The sequence below is a fragment of the Protopterus annectens genome, chromosome 2.part0, assembly GCF_019279795.1.
Source record: "Protopterus annectens isolate FY-2018-M chromosome 2.part0, PAN1.0, whole genome shotgun sequence".
NCBI lineage: Eukaryota > Metazoa > Chordata > Ceratodontiformes > Protopteridae > Protopterus > Protopterus annectens.
This window is the reverse complement of record NC_056728.1, coordinates 776,721,467-776,743,513: the sequence shown is the minus strand read 5'-3', so window position 1 is coordinate 776,743,513 and position 22,047 is coordinate 776,721,467.

Here is a 22,047-nt window from a genome sequence, read left to right as displayed (position 1 = left end):
ATTCTTCCCCAACCCACAGAACAGGGGGGAAAGACTGCTACATACCTTGGATGTGCACAGACAATTACGCTACTATCTGGACAGAACTAAGACCAGCAGAAAAACTGACCAGCTTCTGGTAGCATATGCAACAGGAATGCAAGGAAAAGCAATTTCAAAACAGACAATCTCAAAATGGATAGGAAATTGCACTCGATTCTGCTACTCTTTTCATGGAAAGACAACTCCTGCTAATATCAGACCTCATTCCACAAGAGCTACAGCCACCACTACAGCTTTCCTACGAGGAGTGGCTACCAAAGACATTTTAGAAGCTGCTACTTGGAGCTCCGTGCATACATTTGCCAAGCATTACAATCTTCCCTTATACTCTAGATCCCGAGCAGGTTTTGCAACTGCTGTTTTGCAAGGGATCTTAACTACACCATCTTTATCTTAGTGCCTCCTCCCCCAGTTTGGCTATGGTATTCTACCCATATGTTAGGACTGCAGATGCATCCTTGAAGGACATAGTACAGTTTTGTACCTACCATAAATGTAGATGTCCGATAGGTATGCATCTGCAGTCAGGATTACACCCTCCTTCCCTCTGTGGTATTCCTAGGGTATTTACCCCTCTTTTAGCTAGCTGGGGGAATCTATTAAGGTGTATTTGTTTGTATATATGTATATATATATATATATTTTTATATTGTTTGCTCTCTACTGTTTGGAATTATTTGCATTTATCCAAATTTAGCCTTACTAGAGGGCACCTGGCATCTGGGGCAAGAAACACTGAGGAAAATGGCGTCGGCTGATGCCTTTATACCCAATAAACAGCAGCTATGACATCGGGTGAAGTGCGACATCAGCCGAAGCCAGACCCAGACTTTGGAATCCGGCCGACCGAAGGGCTGCCTGAGGCAGGACAACCCATATGTTAGGACTGCAGATGCATATCTATCGGACATCTACATTTATGGTAGGTACAAAACTGTACTTTTTATTATAGGTTCATAGGCTCATAGGTAGGTACTAGGCTATCTGCCCGAGGGCATTTATAAGCCTAGCCAGAGTGTGTCAGCTTTCGCCACCCCATTGATTAATTAACTGATCCTCTGTCAAGCAGAGCCAATGAAGTGATCCCAGGGGTGTATTTTCTGTTACCCATCCACTTGTCAAGGTTTCTCTTGAAAGAGTGTTATTGAGGGGCTCTGCCTGATGTAGTTTGGAATTTTGTTCCAAAGCATGGGGAGTCTCTGTGACAGGAATCTCTCCCTCCAGCATGTTCTACTTATTGTTGTGGCGAGGTTTAGCTCACTACAGCGCGTGGCTCGCAGTGACTTGGATTTCTTTAGGTGGAGCATGTCCATCAATTCTGAGTTGGACATGGCTTTGTAAGTCAGGCAGAGATTACCTCTGAGTAAGCGATATGCCACTGAGTACAGCTGGAGTTTTTTCAGTCGGGCTGCACAGGACATATGTTTGAGGCCAGTAATCCTCTTGGTGAGGTACTTTTGTGGTCTTTCCAGCTGTTGGAAGTGTCTTGTGAGGTACATCCCAAATGGGGCATTGTACTCTATGATGGGTCTAATGAGTGACGAGTAGAGGGGCACTATAACCTTTTTATTTCCTGATGCAAACCCTTTAGTAATTAGACGGGTCACATAGAAGGATTTCCTAACTACTTTGGCAATATGATTGTCAAAGGAGAGATTACTATCTACCTGGGTCCCCAGATCTTTTACTACCTCTTCTGTATTAAGGGGGCTGCCACCTATGTGGCAATTCGTGGGTGTTTTGTTTTTCCCAAACGGGATGACTATGCATTTTTTTGGCATTTAGCTTGAGGCCATGACTTTGACACCAGGTGTCCATCTCAGTAAGGCCCTTTTGGAGGATGTCCATGTCAGCCAGAGTGTCAGTTATGACTCCCAGTTTGCAGACATCAGCGAACTTGGCTAGCCATTGTCCTCCTGTGTTTGCCTGTACTTCTGAGAAGTATATGCCGAACAGTAGGGGTCCCAGGACTGAGCCTTGTGGGACACCACTTGTGACTGGTTTAGAGTTGGACCTGGAGCCCATTATTCTTACCGTGTGAGTTCTTTCTGTAAGCCAGTTGGCAACCCATCTCTTGACGTAGGGGTTTATGTTCAGGCTGGTGAGTTTTTCTGTAATACCTGAGTGGGGAATGGTGTCAAAAGCCTTGGCAAGGTCAAGGTAGGTTATGTGAACCACCTTTCCCTTGTCTATGGCCTTGGTGACTGTCTTGAAGAAGTCAACCAGGTTTAGTAGGCATGATCTGCCCTTAACAAAGCCGAACTGGGTCGGGTCAAGTGTTTGGAGGTTCCCAATGTCTTTGTTAATGAGTTCCATGATGATGCGCTCCATAGCCTTGCAGACCAGGCTAGTCAGGCTTATGGGGCGATAGTTACCAGGGTCAGTTGTGGCCCCTCCTTTGTGGAGAGGAATAACCGTTGCTGTGTGCCATTCTATGGGCACATAGCCTGTAGAGAGGCTGATGTTAAACAGCGTGGTTAGGTGGGGGGGGGTTAGTTAATTCTGTAGTTCATGCAAGACGCAGCCTGGGACACCATCTGGTCCAATTGATACTGTGTTTTTGTCTTTTGAAAGGGCTGTTTTCACCTGTGCGTCTGTGATTTTTGGGACACTACACTTTTCTGGTATTGTTGTTGGCCCTTTTGGAGGTGAGAGGGGTGTGAAGTTTGCAATGAATCTATCTGCCAGGATGTTGGCAATATCAGTAGGTTCAGTACATTTTGTGCTATTTTGCACTAGTTCAGTGCATATCTGCAAGTTGCCACTTAGATTCTTAACATAGCTAAAGAAGGCTTTGTGGTTACCTTTTGAATCCTTGGCGGTTTTTCTTTTGAAGTTAGCATTGGATGATTTCATGAGGGACCTTAGTTTCTTACTGATACTGATCAGGGATGTCTTTCCTTCTTGGGATTTGCTTTTTTTCTGAACTAGTTTCCTCCTTCTATTGTATAGCCTGTTTATGGCAGGGGTCCTCCAAACTGGTTTCCTTCTCTTAGAGGAGTGAGTCTTGGTTTTGCTAGGGATGGCATGATCCATGTATCCTTGTAGGTGCTCATAGAGTGCATTTGTAAAGGTTTCTGCTTCCTGGGCAGCGTTATCCTTTAGCGTGGGGGCTGTGAAACTTACCACCTCTGTCTTAAGTAAGGTGAAGTTTGCTTTAGAAAAGATTTTTTCTGTGGTTTCCTTCGTTGGGGGTGGGGGTGGGGTGTGGTCATCCAGAGTAATAAGTTTATGGTCTGATCTAACCAGTGACGGGTTGATCTCCGGTGTGGAATACCTGTTGCCCATGTTGGTGATGACCAGGTCCAATATGTTTTCACCTCTGGTAGGGGAGTTTACCAGCTGATCCAGGGTGTTTGAGTCGAAGAATTCCAGGAAGTGCTGGGTCTGGGAGTTTGTACTCAAGTAGTTTTCCCAGTGAATGGTAGGGTAATTGAAATCGCCCAATATCAGGGTGTTCGGTAGGACCTTCATGTTTTCCAGTGTCTCCAGAAAGGTGGAATGGTGGTCCTGGGTCATGGAGGGTGATCTGTAGCAGGCCACAATTTGCACTGCAGATTTGCCCGATGTTAGTTGCACATGGATGATCTCAGAGGTATCATGCTGCGCCACTAACCTGGAGGTGTAGGTATCCTTGATTAATATGGATACACCCCCTCCTTTTGTGTTTCAGTCCGTGTTCTGTGGCTGAAACATGTGGTATGAGTTGTATCCCAGTAGTGCTGGGGTGCTCTCTGGAGCCTTGAACCAGGTTTCACTTACTACACAGATGTCGACGTTCTCCATACTGAGGAGTGCTTCGAGCGTGTGCATTTTGAGATTTAAACTCCTGGCGTTGAGTAGCATAACCCTCAGTTTTTTGTTAATTGTGCTGTTTATGGAGGCAGGTTTGACTTTTGAGCCTTGCCTAAAAAAGGCACTATGAGGGCAGCAAGAGCCTTTGCCAGTATTCGAATGCCTAGGGGTGACAGGTGCAAGCCATCTCTTGCGAAGCAATGTGGCTTGTCGAGCATGTCGTCCCAGGCTGACAGACACTGGATCCCTTTTGAATGACACCAGAAGCTTAGCCAATTGTTGAAATTGATCATTTTTTTTTCTTTATACTGAGGTATCATTCTTGGTGAGGGCAGGATGCTACTCAGGGTCAGGGTCACACCAGCCTGGGCTACATGATCAGAGAACTCTTCCATATCTCTTTTCATGTAGTCCAGGGAGGTATGTCTCAGGTCATTCACACCAACATGAACAATGTCAGAGTCATATTTGTACTTGTTCTGGAGTGACCTGAGTGCTTGTGTTATGCGGTGGATTTGGGCTCACGACAGGCAGCTAACAGTAACCTTCTGCTTGTCCAGCCTAGTGAGTGGGACGTCAGTGTGCCTGACTATAGAGTCACCTATTACTAGTGTGTTAGGTATGTTATTTCACCTTAAGGGCTGCGATTGTGCGGCACACTGATTTTGTGTTTTATGTGTTGTCTGGTTTGTGACAGGAGGTGCAGGTTTTTTGGGTGTCTGCTTTGGAGGTCTCTGATGCTTTTGTAGGTTTTTATTTAGAGCCTCCGAGTATGATTTTGTGTATTTATGTGTATTTTTTGCCAGTGCTGTTTTAGTAGGTCTGTGTGCGGCTGGAGGTGTGGTGCAAGTGTTCACCTTCTCCTCTTGACTGTCTGTTCCAGTCTTGGGTGGAGACAGCTTAGCTTCCAGTTTGGCTGTATAACTGCATCTCTCGCATATGTTAGTGTTTTGTGGTAGGAGGAGAGGGTTGTCTGTGTACATGAGGCAGTTGTAACATTGCCTCAGGATACCCAGATTCACCAGCTTTACTAGAGAGTACACCTGAAATTGCCCTTTGGTCATGCCTGAATAGTAGGTTGAGCTGCTTAGTCACTTGGTTGGTGAGGGGTGAATAAAGAGCCTTGCCCTGCTGGGCAATCAGTGTCAGGGTATATTAGTGCTTGCTATTAGGTCTGAGCAAGTGCTGGGCTGTAGGATGCTTTTTGAGTGCTTAGGTTGAGAGCTAGACTAGTTTCAAGGGAAAAACTGAAGAGGAGACTTAATGGAGCCAGGAATAATTTAACCGTAGCTAACTGGCGCTGCCCAGTGCGGAAAACCGTGCAAACATGGTTTTTATAGTAGGGAAATGAAAGAGATAGAAATTGGCCCAAAATGGCCAATAAACTACTAACTTCTGGGCTGGAACCACTCCTCCAGGGACAGATAGGTTGCTCAAAGCTCCCCTCTCTCACAGGTGAACAGAGAAACTTTCTTCTATCCAAGTAAGGTATGGGCAACTCAGAAACTAATATCACAGCCCTGAATTATTTTAGCAAGTCATTTTGTATTCCTGCACTGCAGGATTCATATTCTGCTTCTGATGCTATCAAGAAGAGACAAGTTATGCTTTACAAATGCAACAGACTGGATCATGACAAAACAGTGATGATTACAGTTACAGTCACTAAATACTTCAAGACTCTTGAATGGGGCTTAGGAAGTCTATAAATGCACATCTAATTTTTATACCATTATAATGACACTATATATAATTCACCTCTTTCTGTCGACTACCTTCCTACCATACTTTACCTCATTCGAAATTTGTTAACAAAGTCGGTGGGCTTGTATTCACCCACTGCCTGGGCCACAAGGCCAAGCTGTACACACACACACACACACACACACACACACACACACACACACACACACACACACACACACATAAAAACATGTACATATAGCAAATGTACAAAAACATTACATTTAAGAATATAGTGACTTGAACTGAGAAAAGTAAGTATACAAATGCAGCTAATAAAAAATATAAATGATGTTATAACAGGAAACATACATATATGTATTCAAGCAGAGACATTTTAAGCAAGTCAAAGCTATTGATCAGTGAGTAATCCTAATCTATGGGGCTGGGTGTTGGTGCAATGGTTAAAATGTTTACCTCCCAGTTACAGAGCACAGGGGTTGATTCTCGCCCTTGAAAGGGAAATTGACTAGGCTTAAGATGGTCCACACAGCAGTTAGCCTAGTACCTCCCTATAAACGTACTAGATAATAGAATGAAAGCAAAGTGAACTAACCACCATCTTAAAGCACTAACATTCATTACATGAAACTTTACATTTTTTAAACATGAGAGATCCTGGGATTCAGTAACTTGTGCTGGAAGACAATTCCATAAAGCAGTTCATCATAAAAGCTGTCAACATTTGGCATTAACAAATGCTTGTCATGTTTGCTTTGCTTTGGATTCCAGAAATACATATTTGTGTTTTGCTTACGGATTTAAACCAAGCAGAGTTACCTAGAAATACTTGCACAGCTTCAGTGCTAAACACCAATTGCTAATATAACCTACATGACATGCTTGTTTTAAGATATTTATCCAAAAGTTGTCTTACATCTCTGTCACCTCACTGTTTCAAAAATGTTTTGTGGCTATTTAACTACAAACACACAAAAAATCCAAAAGATAACACATACATGAGCAGCAACACCAGGAAGATCATTTTACACTAAGCTGACATCATACTTCTCAACTGTTTAGATTTTTGCCTCATATTTTTAGTCAGTTTCTCTTAAAAGTTGTGTTTTTTTTCTGGCAAATGATTGAGGAATGAAGTCACTAAATAATGACAGACATTTGAGTTTCAGACTTCATATACTTCAGAAAATGGATGTTAACACAAAGCTTTTCATTCTAACAACTTTCTAAATTTATAAGAGCAATATTTAAAATTTGTCCCTATTTTTGAGCCATTGTCCCCATTAGTTTTGGCTTTGTCCAGATTTCTTGTGCTAAGAGGTTGAGAAGTATACCGCAAAACAAACCAAACTTGAAAAAAGAAGCCGGCAAGACGATAAAAATCAGTAGACGCACCAATTCCAGACACAGTGATGTTGATAAACTGCAAGTTAAAATTTATTTTAAGCTCAACAATAGTAGGCTTTTCGTCAGTGTCCCACACCAACTTCATCAGAAAAACAAACATGTTCCAACTTATACCTTAATAAAAGGCTCATAAATCACACGACTACTTAACAATTAAGCCAATACATTCACAACACCTGCTCAAACCCTTCCCTGAGAACTCAACCTTACTGAACAAGCAGTAAAAGGAATATCCATACTTTTGTAAGCCATGCTAAAATAGATAAAAAATAGATGAAAATTGAAATGGATGCAATCTACAAAAATAAATACAATAAAATTACCTAACCAAACTTCTTAATTTTAAAATACAAGAAATGGATAACATTCCATTTAAGCCTGGATAATGATAAGCTTCTAGTTTTAGCTGCCAAATTAATTCCTTTTGTTCTAAAAGTAACATATCTGGACCCCCCTATTGGAAGGAACTACCTGATCAATGACTGAAAAAGTAAATTCATGACCCGGGTATTCCTTAACATGCCTGGCAAGCGCATTCTCCATCTTCTCTTTTTTGATGGCATAAAGGTGTTCATAAAGGCGTTCTTGAAGTTTCCTATCAGTTTTTCCTATATAAAACACCAGGCATGAAGAGCACCTAGCCAAATATACCACATGTGAACTGGTACAGTTAAATCTACCCCTGATGTGGTATTTGGTCTCCCCAATACTAAAATAGGTCCCTGCTTTAATAAACCTACAGTATTTACACATATTGCATTTGTACATCCCCCTAACCGGGGCATGGTTTGATTTCATCTGTAGAATACTCTTCAGATTCAACCCCCTCCTAAACACCACCTTGGGTGTGATCTCAAACTGTGAGTTACCTTGCATGTCTAATCGTAAAATACTCCAATTTTTCTTTATGATGGAGGAAATATCCTCTGCATCAACATTGAAAGTTTTAATAAAACTGGAAAGGTAATTCACATGGGCTTGCATATGGGATGGCTCGGGGTTCTGGGGTGTTACATTATTACCCAAAATTGGTACGTAGAACCCATTCTTCCTCTTACCGCAAACTTCCTTGACCAATTCAGGTATGAGATGGTCCAGGTATCCCCTGTTCAAAAAAAGGCCATGAATAAACTCACATTCTTCAAGGAAGTCGCTGAACTTAGACACCATCCTCGCCACCCTCACCAACTGCCCCTTTACTATCGACCTCTTCTGATGGGAGGGGTGACTGCTCTCAAAATGTAAATAACTGTTAGAAAAAGTTACTTTACGATGAATTTTGGCAGTAAAACAGCCTAGAGGGATATCCTTAAATAACTCCACATCTAAGTAAGAGATCCTCTCCTTAGAGAAATTGAATGTAAATTTCAAAAAACTGGTGGAGGTATTAAAACAATCTAACAGTATCTCAGCCACTTCCCTCTCCCCCTGTAGGATGATGAAAATATCATCCAAGAATCTAGTATAAAGCAGGGTTTTCTCCTGAATGATAGGATTAGGGAAACTGTCCGTGGTCACCCCTATATATGGAGGCAGTAGGTGGTCGGCATCCATGACACTGCAAACAGTCATGGCTAGGTATTGTACCGAGCAGGTTAGGAATTGGGATGGCATGGAGCTTTGGGACTGAGAATAGATGGCCTGGTAGGGACAACCTCAGTGGATCAGGAACAGCATTGGCCATCACCATGGGAGTGCCCATTCCTAGGGATGTAACCATGATGCAAGCTACAGAAGTGTACACCATCTATATACACCTGACTTGCAACCATGCACAATGCATATGGCCCCTATCATGATCATGGTGGACATCTACCAGTACCCTCGTGGCTATAACAGTGGATGCTGACATTGCCACCCTCTGTGCTCAGCAGACATGCCTACTTCAGATTCCTATATGCCATGTCTGCCTGCATGCATTGCAGAATGTCCCTACATAGTTATACATCCTCACACAGGTCATGAAGCACGCTCAGTATCTCTTGACATATTGCGCATAGTGGCCCTCTATACCTGAATCAATGACATGGACAACTGTTGATTATTGATGCCAAGGGTGATACCCATATCAGGCAATGTCCTAATGTCATGGTAGCAAATGCCACCTACACACCTCTCCCCTATGGTGGGTGCACACATCTCAGAGGAAGTGCAGCTCACTGCTGCCATTTGTGGTGGGAACTACTGTGTAGTTTGGGTGAGGCTAATATAGGCAGGATGTGCACTGCAAAACACAGGTGATGCTGGAGCTTCATTTTACCTCACCATCATTATCTTAGTTGTGTGTGATGTGCACATGCCGTCCTGTATTAATGGTGCTGAAAGTGTCACTGTGTTGCCAGACTGTGCCATGAGCATTGTGCCATCATTGCCAGCCACAGGTGACCTCAGGCATTAGAGTTTGGGTTAGAGTTAGCACTCAATACTAAGTGCAGGGGGCCTCATATTCCTCATAGCATGCCTTGTGGTCATTGTACCTATGGCACACTATTGCTCACCCTACATATGACAATAGCTGGTCCATACCTTGTTCCCTGTTCCAGTCATAATATATTTCCAGTTAGTCTTTACCTCATGTTTACATTTCGATCATGTTATAAGTGAATCTTTAGAAAACTTCCTGCCTGGTCAGGTGTTGAAAAAGCCCTCTGTGTGTATTTCCATGTGTATATTTTCCAGAAATTTACTTGAGAAGTGTTCCTATAGATTTCAAAATGAGATTTTTATTGGTTTCTTTAAACTTTATTGATCATCTTGTCAGTATTCATCATTCACTTGACTTTAATATTTTATCAAGATTTTATAAAGATAAGATAATATTGTTTTGTGCTCTTTATTCTTGTAAGTGACCTGACATATGTGTTCTAAGAACCTTGGTAGAGTTTGATTAAAAGTGTCATTAATGTTTTTTAAAATGTATAAATTTGTTCTGAGATACTTTTCAAATTCTAAAAATATTTATCATAATCTTGCCCTAGGGTCAATTCAGCAGTTAGACTTGTTAAGTCTTTAAATGTTTTGTTACCAAAACAGTTACATGAATCCCAGAACTTTTTTCAAAAAAAGTGTATCAGTGTGGATTTGATATGAACCAATAAAACCAAAAAACAACAATCACAGCATCACTGGAAAGAACTATTGTAACTTTATTTAGTGCTGTCTTCCTTCCAAGAGTCAGGATTTCTTCAGAATGCCACAGAAAATGTACTTAACACTTTTATACTTAATTTTGGTGTTCTATCATCTGACAATCCCGACTCTTAAGATACTTTTCTCCCTAGGCTTCCATTGAAAAGGGGTCTTGCATGACCAGTTGAACCTTTCTTTAAACTAAATGCAAACAAATAAATAAATAAAATACATAATAAATAAAGAAGGGCATCATGGACACAGCAGATGCAGCTTCTGAGTGGCTACAGGTTTGACATTGATGTACTTATATGCTCTTCCCCTATCCAAAGAGCTTTTATTGGCAGAGTCCATGCCTCTCAACTATCCAGATTTTCTACAGAATGTCCAGATTTTTGCTTCATATTTTTAGTCTGTTCCTCCTAAATTTTGTGGGTTTTTGGCAAATCAGTGAGGACTGAAGTCACTAAATAACGAGTTTCAGATTTTATAGACTTCACAGAATAAAAGGTTTTGTGTTACCATGCATTTTAACAATTTTATAAGAGCAATATTTAACATTTGCCCCTATTTTGAGCCAACGTACCCCCATTATTTTTGTCTTTGTCCAGATTTCTTGTGCTAAGAGGTTGAGAGGTATGGCAGAGTCTCTTTCATCAAACTTAATGACTAGCTAAATGATTTTGTAGCTCTTGGCTAGCACTGTTCCTGCATGTCAGCACACAGACTTTAAGCTGCGTCTCTAACAAATTAATAGGGTGCAGCACTCTCTCACCATTACAAGTTTGGCACAAGCTAAGAACAACAGGATCTGGCACAATGTCTACTCATGGGTGCAGATTCCTTTTCAGAAGTGGGAATGTCACAACATTTGCTGCACTGATCCTATTAATATGCAGATACAAAATATCATACCTCGTATCATGCTTAACCCTTTGAAAATAAAAACCCAAATCATTAAATAATGACATGTCATGGGGTTGTTACTGTGCTTGTTCTTTGCTTAGATGGCCACTTCGAACCACACTGTCCAAGCAATTAATACTAAGAAGATATTGCATACTGTGATAAACATTATAACACAGTTTGTATATCCTGTCATAGTACACTGTGTTACCTGATATGAGATTTTCAATAAGTTTATGTTATTTGAATGTCTCAGCCTTACAAACTGACTTACTGAATGCAATGAGTTAGCCAAGAAAAATTAGTGAAGTGAAAATCCTCAACAGTTTGTATGCACAGTTTTGTAGCTAGGGAAAAAAAGAAAGAAAAGAAAACACAAGCTGGCAAATAATTCAAAAAAGATCATTTTGGCATTCTGTTTCAAAGGCATATTTGATTCCACTGCATATGTCTCAATCCTAACTATAAAGGCCAACCTGGCTGCTACAGTTGCAGAAATTCATAAGTTGCATCTGCTGCGTTAATTATCTTGAGATGTTCTATTCTTTAAAACCATATTTGCTCCCAAACTTAGAACTCCATCTGTAAAATCAGGACACCTGTTACCTTTTGAAGTACTTTGCATCTAGCTTTAGTTTAGAAATGAAGAACTGTACACAACAGCAGCAATAGTCATACTCCACAACACTTGAAAGTTACAGAGCTAGCAAAGTTGTAGCACCAACGACAGTAACATTACTAAAGAGTTCAAAATGATGTACAACTGAAGCATATAAACTATAAAGTAAAAACCTTGATGAAATTTGGCATCTACATCTCAGAGGTAAAGGCTAATGTCAAGGGCCTTTGGCTGACTAAGCTCGCAGAAATTGCAAACTGGACACTATCATAGATTTCCCCAGTTATACAAACATCTTACAAGAGTTTCTAATACAGACAAACGACTGGAAGCAAAGTCACAGATTAAAAGTCAGTGCCAAGAAATGTAGTATAGTGCTTTTTAGGTAAAGTGCCACCCAGGCTAATTACTCCATCAATAAGACACCTCTAAAGAGTTGACCTGATAGGGATCTGGGAACATATGTATACTGTAATCTGGCCTTTCACCAACATGTGGCCAAGGTAGTAAGAAAATCATTGTATATTGCTAGCCTGTACTACTGACTTATTGCCTTTTCTGCATTTCTGTGTGTTTCTATTTAAAACAAAAAACAAAAAATATTCCTTGTTTTCCTGCCTCTCCTAAACTAGTTAGACCAGTTTACAGGCCTTGCTGTATCCTGGACTGTGTTGTAGTTCCTGTGTTGTCCATTGCCTTACTTGGATAGAAGGAAGTTTCTTAGCTCACCAGTGGGAGTGGGGAGCCTTGAATAGCCTACCTGTCCTTGAGGGAAGTGACCTCAGCACAAGAAGCTGTAGTAATTGGTCATTTTGGACCATTTCTAGCTCTTTTGAAGTTCCCTGGTTAAAATCTGCCTCTGGCATTTTTTGAAGCCATATTGCTCAGACACAGCTCCACGTGGTCCTGTTGAGTCTTCCTGGCTACAGAGAACTGAAAAAAAAGCGACTGCTTTCCTGATTAAGTATCCTGCTGTTTTTTATATTTGTTTTACTTTCTACTGCTTGCCTAGAGCAAGCTTTAACTGTTTTCATAGTTATTTACTGCATTTTTTATTATCTGCACTTAAAAGTACATTTTAGTCGAAATTAGTCTAATTCAAGTCGAAAAGTGTTTGTTTGCTGTTTAATTTAATTGTTTGGCTGCCCACTAAAGTGTGCTAGCCTGTACTACTGACTTAATGCCTTTTTTGCATTTAGCGCGGAGTTGCCACTAGAGCACCATCGGGCAGCACCGGTTAAACTATTTCTGGCTCCGTAAAGTCTGCTCTTCATTTTTTCCCTTAGAACTGCTCTACTTGTAATCTAAACAGTCTATTCTCTATCTGTAAAGCTCAGCACTTGTTCCTAAAGCATTTTTTAGTCAGGTAAAGCACTTCTATATTATACAAAGTACTTCACTAGCTTAAAACCTCCTTGAGTACCCACTTCCCTATAGGTCCTTTCTGACTCAGTTACACAGCAAACTTTTTCATTTCTTCTAGCATGTCAAAGGGTCAGTTGCTAGCGTCCTCTCCTGCTCAGCTGGTGAATCTAGGAATATTGAGGCAATGTTACAATTGCCTCATGTACACAGACAACCCTCTCCTCCTCCCACAAAACACAAATACATGTGAGATGCAACTATATAGCCAAACTGGAGGCTGAGCTCTCTCAACTCAGGACTGGCAAAACCAGACAGGAGGAGAAGGTAACCACACACACCATAAACCCAGTCTCACATAGAACTATCACAACTACAAATCAAACACATAAACACACAAAGACATACTCGGAGGCACTGATCAAAAATCTACCAAAACAGCAGAGGCCTCCAAAGCAGACACCCAAACAACTGCCACCTCATGACATAACACAAGCAACACATAGATCACAAAGTCAGTGTGCAAATCAGTCACAGCCCTTAAGGCCAAACACAATGCCAGACACACTTGTCATAGGTGACTCCATAGTCAGACACACTGACGTCCCACTCACCAGACTGAACAAGGAGAGGGTCACAGTAAGCTGCCTGTCGGGCGCTAGAATCCGCCACATAACACAAGCACTCAGGTCACTCCACAGCAAGTACAAGTATGACTCAGTCATTGTCCATGCCGGTGTGAATGACCTGAGACGTACCTCCCTGGACTACATGAAAAGAGACATAAAGGAGCTCTCAGATTATGTATCCCAGGCTGGTATGACCCTGAGCAGTATCCTACCTTCACCAAGAATGATGCCACAATACAGAGACAAAATGATCAGTTTTAATAATTGGCTTAATTTCTGGTGTCATTCTAAGGGGATCCAATGTCTGTCTGCCTGGAATGACATGCTTGACAAGCCATGCTGCTTCGCAAGGGACGGCTTGCACCTGTCACCCCTGGGTTTCCGGATATTGGCAAAGGCTCTTGCCCCCCCCATAATGCCTTTTTTAGACAAGGCTCAAATTCTAAACCCACCGCCCTAGAAAACAATAATGGAAAAAAACTAAGGGTAATGCTGCTCAATGCCAGAAGTCTAAATCTCAAGATGCATGCCCTCGAAGCCCTCCTTAGTATGGAGAACATCGATGTCTGTGCTGTGACTGAAACCTGGTTCAAGGCTCCTGAGAGCACCCCGGCACTATCAGGTTTTACCTCATATCATGCGTTCTGGCCCCAAAACCCGGACCGTACCACAAAAGGAGGGGGTGTATCCATATTCATCAAGGATACCCACACCTTCAGGCTGGTGGCAACTCACGAAGCATCAGAGACCATTCAGGTGCAATTAACCATAGGCAAAACTGCTCTACAGTTTGTAGCATGTTACAGGCCACCCTCTCAAACTCAGGAACCCCACACAGCCTTCCTGAAGACACTGGAGAGTATAAATGTCTCTCCAAACACCATCATATTGGGTGACTTCAACTACTCAAACATAGACTGGGAACATTACTCAAGCCCCAATACCCTAGCCCAAAGGTTCCTGGAGTTCATAAACTCAAATACTATGGAACAACTTGTCACCATTCCCACATGAGGTGAAATATACTAGACCTGATCATCACAAACATGGGGACAAAATGCTCCACACCGGAAGTATATCCCTCATTGATGAGATCAGACCATAAACTAATCTCACTGGAGAGCCACATCCCGCCCCCACCCCCAACAAAAAAGACCACAGTGAAGAACTTCTCAAAAGCCAACTTCACACTTCTTAAGACTGGTGTGGTATCCTTCAAGGCCCCTGAGCCATTGGAAACCACAACCCACGCTGCTGAATCCCTTACAAATGCTTTCTACGAGCACCTCCAGGATTGCATGAATCAAGCAATCCCAAATAAAATCAAGACCCTTTCCACCAAAGGCAAGCGCCCGATCTGGTGGACCCCAGCCATAAACAAACTTTACAACAAGAGGAGAAAGCTACTACAAGATAGAGCAAAATCCTTAAAAGGGAAGACATCTCTGATCAATACTAGTAAAAACTACGATCACTCATAAAATCATCCAAGGCCAACTTTGAGAGAAAAATCGCCAAGGACTCAAAAGACAATCATAAGGCCTTCTTTAGCTATGTTAGAAATCTGGGTGGAAACTCCCAGATATGCTCAGAAATAGTCCAAAATGATACAAAAGTCACTGAACCCACAGACATTGCAAACATACTGGCAGACAGGTTCAGTGAAAATTTCTCCCCCCCCCCCCCAAAAGGAGAAATATCTATCCCAGCAGAGTGTAGCCTCCCAATCATCTCAAATGCCCAGGTGAGAGCTGCTCTCTCTAAAGCTAAAAACACAGCATCAATGGGACCGGATGGTGTCCCCGGCTGTGTGCTGCACGAACTCAATGAGGAACTAAACCCACACATAAGGCTGCTGTTTAATCTTAGCCTTACCACAGGATACGTACCCAAAGAGTGGCGTACGGCAACTGTGGTCCCACTCTACAAAGGCGGTGCTTCTACGGACCCTGGTAATTACCGCCCCATAAGCTTAACAAGCCTGGTCTGCAAAGCTATGGAGGGGATCATAATGGAACTCATAAATAAAGACATAGGAGACCTACAGACATTGGATCCTACCCAATTCGGCTTTGTCACGGCAGATCATGCCTCTTGAACTTGGTCGACTTTTTTGAAACAGTCACCAAGGCCATTGATGAGGGTAAGGCAGTTCACACAGCCTACCTTGACCTTGCAAAAGCTTTCAACACAATACCCCACTTGGGTATCATAGAAAAGCTCACCAGCTTAAATGTAAACCCATATGTCACAAGACGGGTTGCAAACTGGCTCAAGGACAGAACCCACAGGGTTAGAGTTGCTGGTGACATGTCAGACTCCAAGCCGGTCACAAGCGGTGTCCCACAGGGCTCAGTCCTGGGCCCCCTCTTGTTCGGCATCTACTTTTCAGAAGTGCAGGCAAACATAGGAGGATTGTGGCTGACAAAGTTTGCAGATGACTGCAAACTGGGCGCCATAGTTGAAAATCCATCAGACACAGATATCCTTCAGAGAGGTCTCATAGAAATGGATAACTGGTGCCAGAGCCATGGCCTTAAGCTAAACACTAAGAAATGTATAGTCATACCCTTTGGTAAAAACAAGGTAACCCCAAGTTACCACATAGGTGGCAATCCATTAAGCACAGAAGAGGTTATCAGGGACCTGGGGACCCAAGTTGACAGTAACCTTTCTTTTGACACTCACATTGCCAAAGTGGTTAGGAGGACCTTCTACATTGCCCACCTGATTATGAAGGGATTCACATCCAGATCAAGGGAGGTCATTGTTCCCCTGTACTCTTCACTTATCAGACCAGTGATTGAGTACAATGCCCCATTCGGAATGTATCTTACCTGACACCTGCAGCAATTGGAAAGACCCCAAAAGTTCCTCATCAAAAGGATAAAGGGGCTCAAAAATATGCCATATGCTGCCCGACTGAAGAAACTCCAGCTCTATTCAGTCGCATACCGTCTGCTCAGAGGTGACCTGTGCCTGACATGCAAGGCCATGTCCAACCCGGAATTAATGGACATGCTCCACCTCAAAAAATCCAAATCCACCAGAGCCACAAGAGCAAGAGACTTAAACCTCAACACGGATATAAATAGGACGTGCTGGAGGGACAGATTCATCACCCAGAGACTCCCTATGCTGTGGAACAGAATCCCAGTCCATGTGAGACAGAACACCTTGCTGGCTCTGTTCAAGAGGAATCTTGACGAGTGGATGGGAGATCGTAGGTTTACCCCGGGGATCATCTCTGTATCACTGCTGGACAGAGGCACGGCAAACTAATGGGTATAGTATTCTTCAACCTAAGGGGTGGTGAAAGCCACACAACTCTGGCTAGGCTTATAAATGCCCTAGGGCAGATAGCCTAGTATGAACCTATGAACCTATGTGTGTCTAATCGCTGCTGACAAAGGGGTACCTTTCATAAAGCAACCATTGTGAAAAATGTTTTGTTTACTCATTCATTTGTCATATCCTTCAGTTCATCTATGGTTTGTAATGCAGACTGCAGAAGCAGATAATGAAAAAATGTAACTTCTTCTGTCTGAGTTACATATATTCTGCCTGTTAACATTCACTCTTCTGTAGGTAATAAAAATATAAGAATTTCAGATAGCTCTAAAATGCAAAAAAAATTCAGTATGTGTAACAATAAAAGCTATTTTTTTGTTTTCTTGTTTATTTATTGTTTATGCCTTCATTCATTCTTTCATTTATTCATTCACCAGGTACGTGGACTGGTCCTAGGGACCCTGGCACAGCCCAATCCATTAGGCAGATAATGAAACACATACATTCAAAAATGCAGAGACAAGAACAGACAATACGTAACTGCAATTCATCCATTAATGGATAACAGCTAAACATGAGGCGATACTTACCAAACACTACACTTAAACACAAAAGAAATAGATTATAAGAAATCACTAATGATTACTCTCTAGATAGAATCAAAACTGCCTTGAGCACAATGCATAAATTACAATACACAAACAAAAGAGTTAAACTTCTTGACGAGTGGGAATAGTCAGGTTTCAAAACTGGCACGTTTAATAAATGCATGTGTTTGCATTACAGCTTGAAATAGGCACAGTGATGTTATTCTTTATTGATAACATTTTAAGAAATCACTTTTGAAACTGTTAGTACTGTATTAAAGGCTAGCTTCATGGCAATGCAAAATAAATTGCATTGCAGTTACAACTCCTGGCTGATACACAGACAGGGAGACAGAAGCATGCACAGACACACACATACATACAAACACAGACACACAGAGACACATACACACACACACACACACACACACACACACACACACACGCACACGCACACACACGCACACGCACACACGCACGCACACACACACACACACACACACGCACACACACACTTTTTTCATAAGTATTTAGCGTGCAGTGTGAAATGGCAGATAATTGATCAGTGGACTAGGCTATGCTACCTTAGATAAATACATCCTTTTGGAGATCTGAGTGTTGTCACTTTTATACTCATTATATCCATGCAAAGCAACTTTGTTGCAAATGCCTACCACCTGTTCCACATTCAAGTGCTTATTAAGTGACACTTGTTGATCTGTCCCAAAATCTGCAAAATACCAGTTTCTGTGAAATTACTAAGCTTCACTGTGCATACCTCTTTGTGCTAAGAAGCAGTCTTTTCTCATGATCGTGTGAAGTTTTTAGTCCTGTACTGGATTATTTTCTTTATTGCGGTGGTGGTGCCGCGGTAGCGTTGTCGCCTCACAGTAAGACATTGTCCAGTTTGATTCTCAGTTGAAGCGTCTTCTTTTTTTTTTTTTTCAAAACAGGTTTATTGTTTTAACATACAAGAGAAATATCATAACAATTTTATACAAGTAATTAAAAATAGATATGATTATAACATTCAACAAAACAACTAAAGTATTTACAAAGACATCCACTACAATCAGATCAATTAATTAAACTAAAATATCATGCTATTGAAATTAGGATTTTTTTAACAAATTTTGTAAATTATCCCATACAATATAATAAGATGTTTTTCTAGTTGTTCTTGACCTAATTGTGTTTATTTCCATATGGCACACTATATTCATAACATTTTTAAATTAATTGAACGAAGGAGGTGTATCTGAAATCCAGTTTCTGGTTATTATTTTCCTAGCCACTGCTAGAATAGACCATAACAAGGGAAGCTTAACCTTTTTAACAGCTGAAGCGTCTTCTGTGTCGAGACATGTGTGAATGGGCGTACCTTTGTTGAAGGTTGTGCGTCAGGGCTGGCAACTCGGTACGTAAAAATCTACTGCCAATCATTAGCGGACCGGAGTTCCGCTGTGGTGACCCCTAACCGGGTAAAGCCGAAAGATACAACTGGACTCTTTTCTTTCTCTATATACTGATGACAGCCACACCACCCAACCTCATAGCACAAGAAATCTGTACAGATCCAGAATTAATGAGGGGTGAACAAAGGTCCAAAAATAAGGACATATTTTAAATATATGACTATATAATACACTTAGAAATTTGTTAGAATAACAGGTTTTGCATTAGCATGCATTTTCTGAAGGATATGAAATTTAAAACAAAAATGAATGTTATTATTTAGTGACTTCAATCCTCTGTGATTTGCCAGAAAATCACACATTTTATGATGATCAGATCAACAATATGAGGCAAAAATCTGGACATTCTGTGGAAATCTGGACATTTGAGAGATTTTGAGAGATATGCTGACTTTAACTGAGCAAGTTACTTAACTACACAGCAGGTGTAACTGAAAACAGGTGATTTTGTTAGTTTATCCTGTTAAATTAACTTAATTATTTACATTTCTTTACCAGAGTAGTACACTGATCAATACTGACCAATTTCAAAATACAGAACTGTAAGAAATAACAGACTAGTTCCGACTAATTACATAGAAAAACATGTGTGTGATATATATATATATATATATATATATATATATATATATATATATATATACATACGTATTACAGTGAGCAAGCACATTGCAATGTACAATCAAGCACAGTGTAATGTACAATATATACATCAGCTTCTAAAGACTTGGAAAGGAGGTAGGCTAGGTGATATGTCCTATGTTGAAGCAGGAGCATTTGGCTTGGATGAAGAAGTGAGTTGCATTCTGAATTTGGAATAAGTGTTGATTTCCTTAATGTCTGTAGCTAGAACTTGTCACAGAGTACAGGTACCTGAGCAGATAAAGCATGTGAAGTGGAATTTGATTCTAGGGGTAATGAGAGATGGTATGGGTATCAGTAGTGTCTCAGGATGTATAGTGAGTTTTTTTTTTCGAGAAGTCTAGCTGCAAGGGGAGTAAATGGGTGGAGTTTGGCTATTGTGTAGAGTTTTGATCCTGAAAGTAGGTTAAATCTTTGTTTTATTGGTAGCCATTTGGCTTTTTCTAGGGTGATACAGTGATGCTCATAGAAGGGTGAGTTTGTAATGAATCAGCAAATGCTGTTAAAGAGAATCTGAAGTGTGGCAATGTTTTTCTTGGAGGCAGAAACAAAGATTATGAGCCCATATTCAAGTTGCCAATGGCTACTCTAGCTGGTTGGAATAGAAAAGGGGGGATCTTTTTGGCCCAGAAGAGGAGAGAGATTATTTTGGCTCTCACTTTGTCTGTGGAAATAGAAGTTTAGTGACTGATCAAGCCATAGTCCTAGATATTTAAAGGTGGAGATCAGTGCTGCTCATTGAACTGCTCTGTGAATAATGACCATCTACAAAGGTCAGTTAGGGAACATTGGTATAACATGGCTAGGCTTGTAAAGTCCCTAGGGCTATTAGCTTAGTAACCTGCTATAAACCTATGGAGGTTGTCCTTATGGAATGGTTGTGTTGGTCAAAGGTAGTTAAAAGAATTGTGGAGTTCCAAAAAGCATAATTTTGGTCACAGTTTTAATCTATTTAATATACAAAGACGAGGTAATTATGTTTGCACCACCATAAGGGTTTAGTTCCCTAGATTGATTTTCAACCCTCTTCATTCAGGTTCTGTGAAAAACTGGTGGTAGAACAGTAACTGTTATAAACACCATTGTTAATGGGCATCATAAATGGATTTCAAGTTGCTTCTCAAATTAGACACAGACACATGCATGCACACACATCTTGTAATAACATTTTTAATATAAGTATTATATCCTGGCATCTCAAAATTAACTGGGATCCCAAAACAGGTATACAACTTTAAAGACAACTCCACTCAAAATCTGCATTACACATATAAACTCGTTTAAGAGGTACACTTAAGAAGTATAGCAAAGAAAGACATTTATTTATTCAAACCCATAGGTCTAAACCAAGACAAATCTCAACAGCATTTAGGGGCAAATCCAGAAATAATTAGGGTCAATCAGGGACACTTTCCAAATATTAGTACTATTAACTTGAAATATCAATAGAATAAGAGTGTGAATTAATACACACTTTCTGGTGTAAAATAAATCTACAACTCTAAGTATTGTCATTATTAAGTGTAATCCACCACCTTTTCTCCAAATGTCACCAGCTTTAGGAGTGACTAACAGGGACAGAGCTATTTTTTTTTCTTAAAATCAGGGACCTCCCTGAAAATCAGGGACAGTTGAGAGGTGTACTAAAAACCATATACAAGATAGCAAGGTCCATATGGAAAATACATGCGGATGGTAAAAATGTATCCTCCACTACCCATTCTAAACTCCGCTATTGTTATCCGTGTTTTAAATAACACTTTTTTTAGCTATTCTCGTTTTACAAAGGTTATTGGAAAAAGTTATAGCATCATAAACTGACTTTGGCATTCGGGGTGTGCTGTTACCCTTAGTTGCAGGAGCCCCGACAGCCGATGCCAGTTTATGATACTGGTGTTGTGCATACAGATAAAGCCACATAAAGCTGGGGTTCCACTGAGAGACTTACCACTCCTGTTTTCCCAAGTTCGAAGAGACCGTGTGTCTTGACACTCCCTCTTATCCTTCGTGCAGACTGTTCACAAGGAGTAGAACAAATCCGCTTAGGTATTCTAATAAGTACTTGGTAAAGCTCTGCACGGGTACAGAAGGGGGCGGAGTCAGAGTGCACGCACAGCTGCTAAACCTGTCAAGAAAGGGGTAAAAGTGCAGGCCCTTCAGTTCCCAGAAAGTACAGCGCAAAGTCTCACAATGTAGAACAGTTACTATTCACTTTAACTAGAAAGTATGACATTTGGTACTTGCGTATTATCGCAACCACATTTTCAGCGGCAATAGCGGTTGCCTAATGATCCTGAAATATGGTCTTTACTGTTGTACAAATTTAGTATAATGTGTGTCCTTGTAGCATAACAATTTTTTCATGTACTGATAAGAAGAACATTTCCAAAAGATAGTGCTCGTGTTTCGTTTTGCACTTAACTGACAGCAGTTCTGTTATTTGCTGCTGCTGGCTGTCT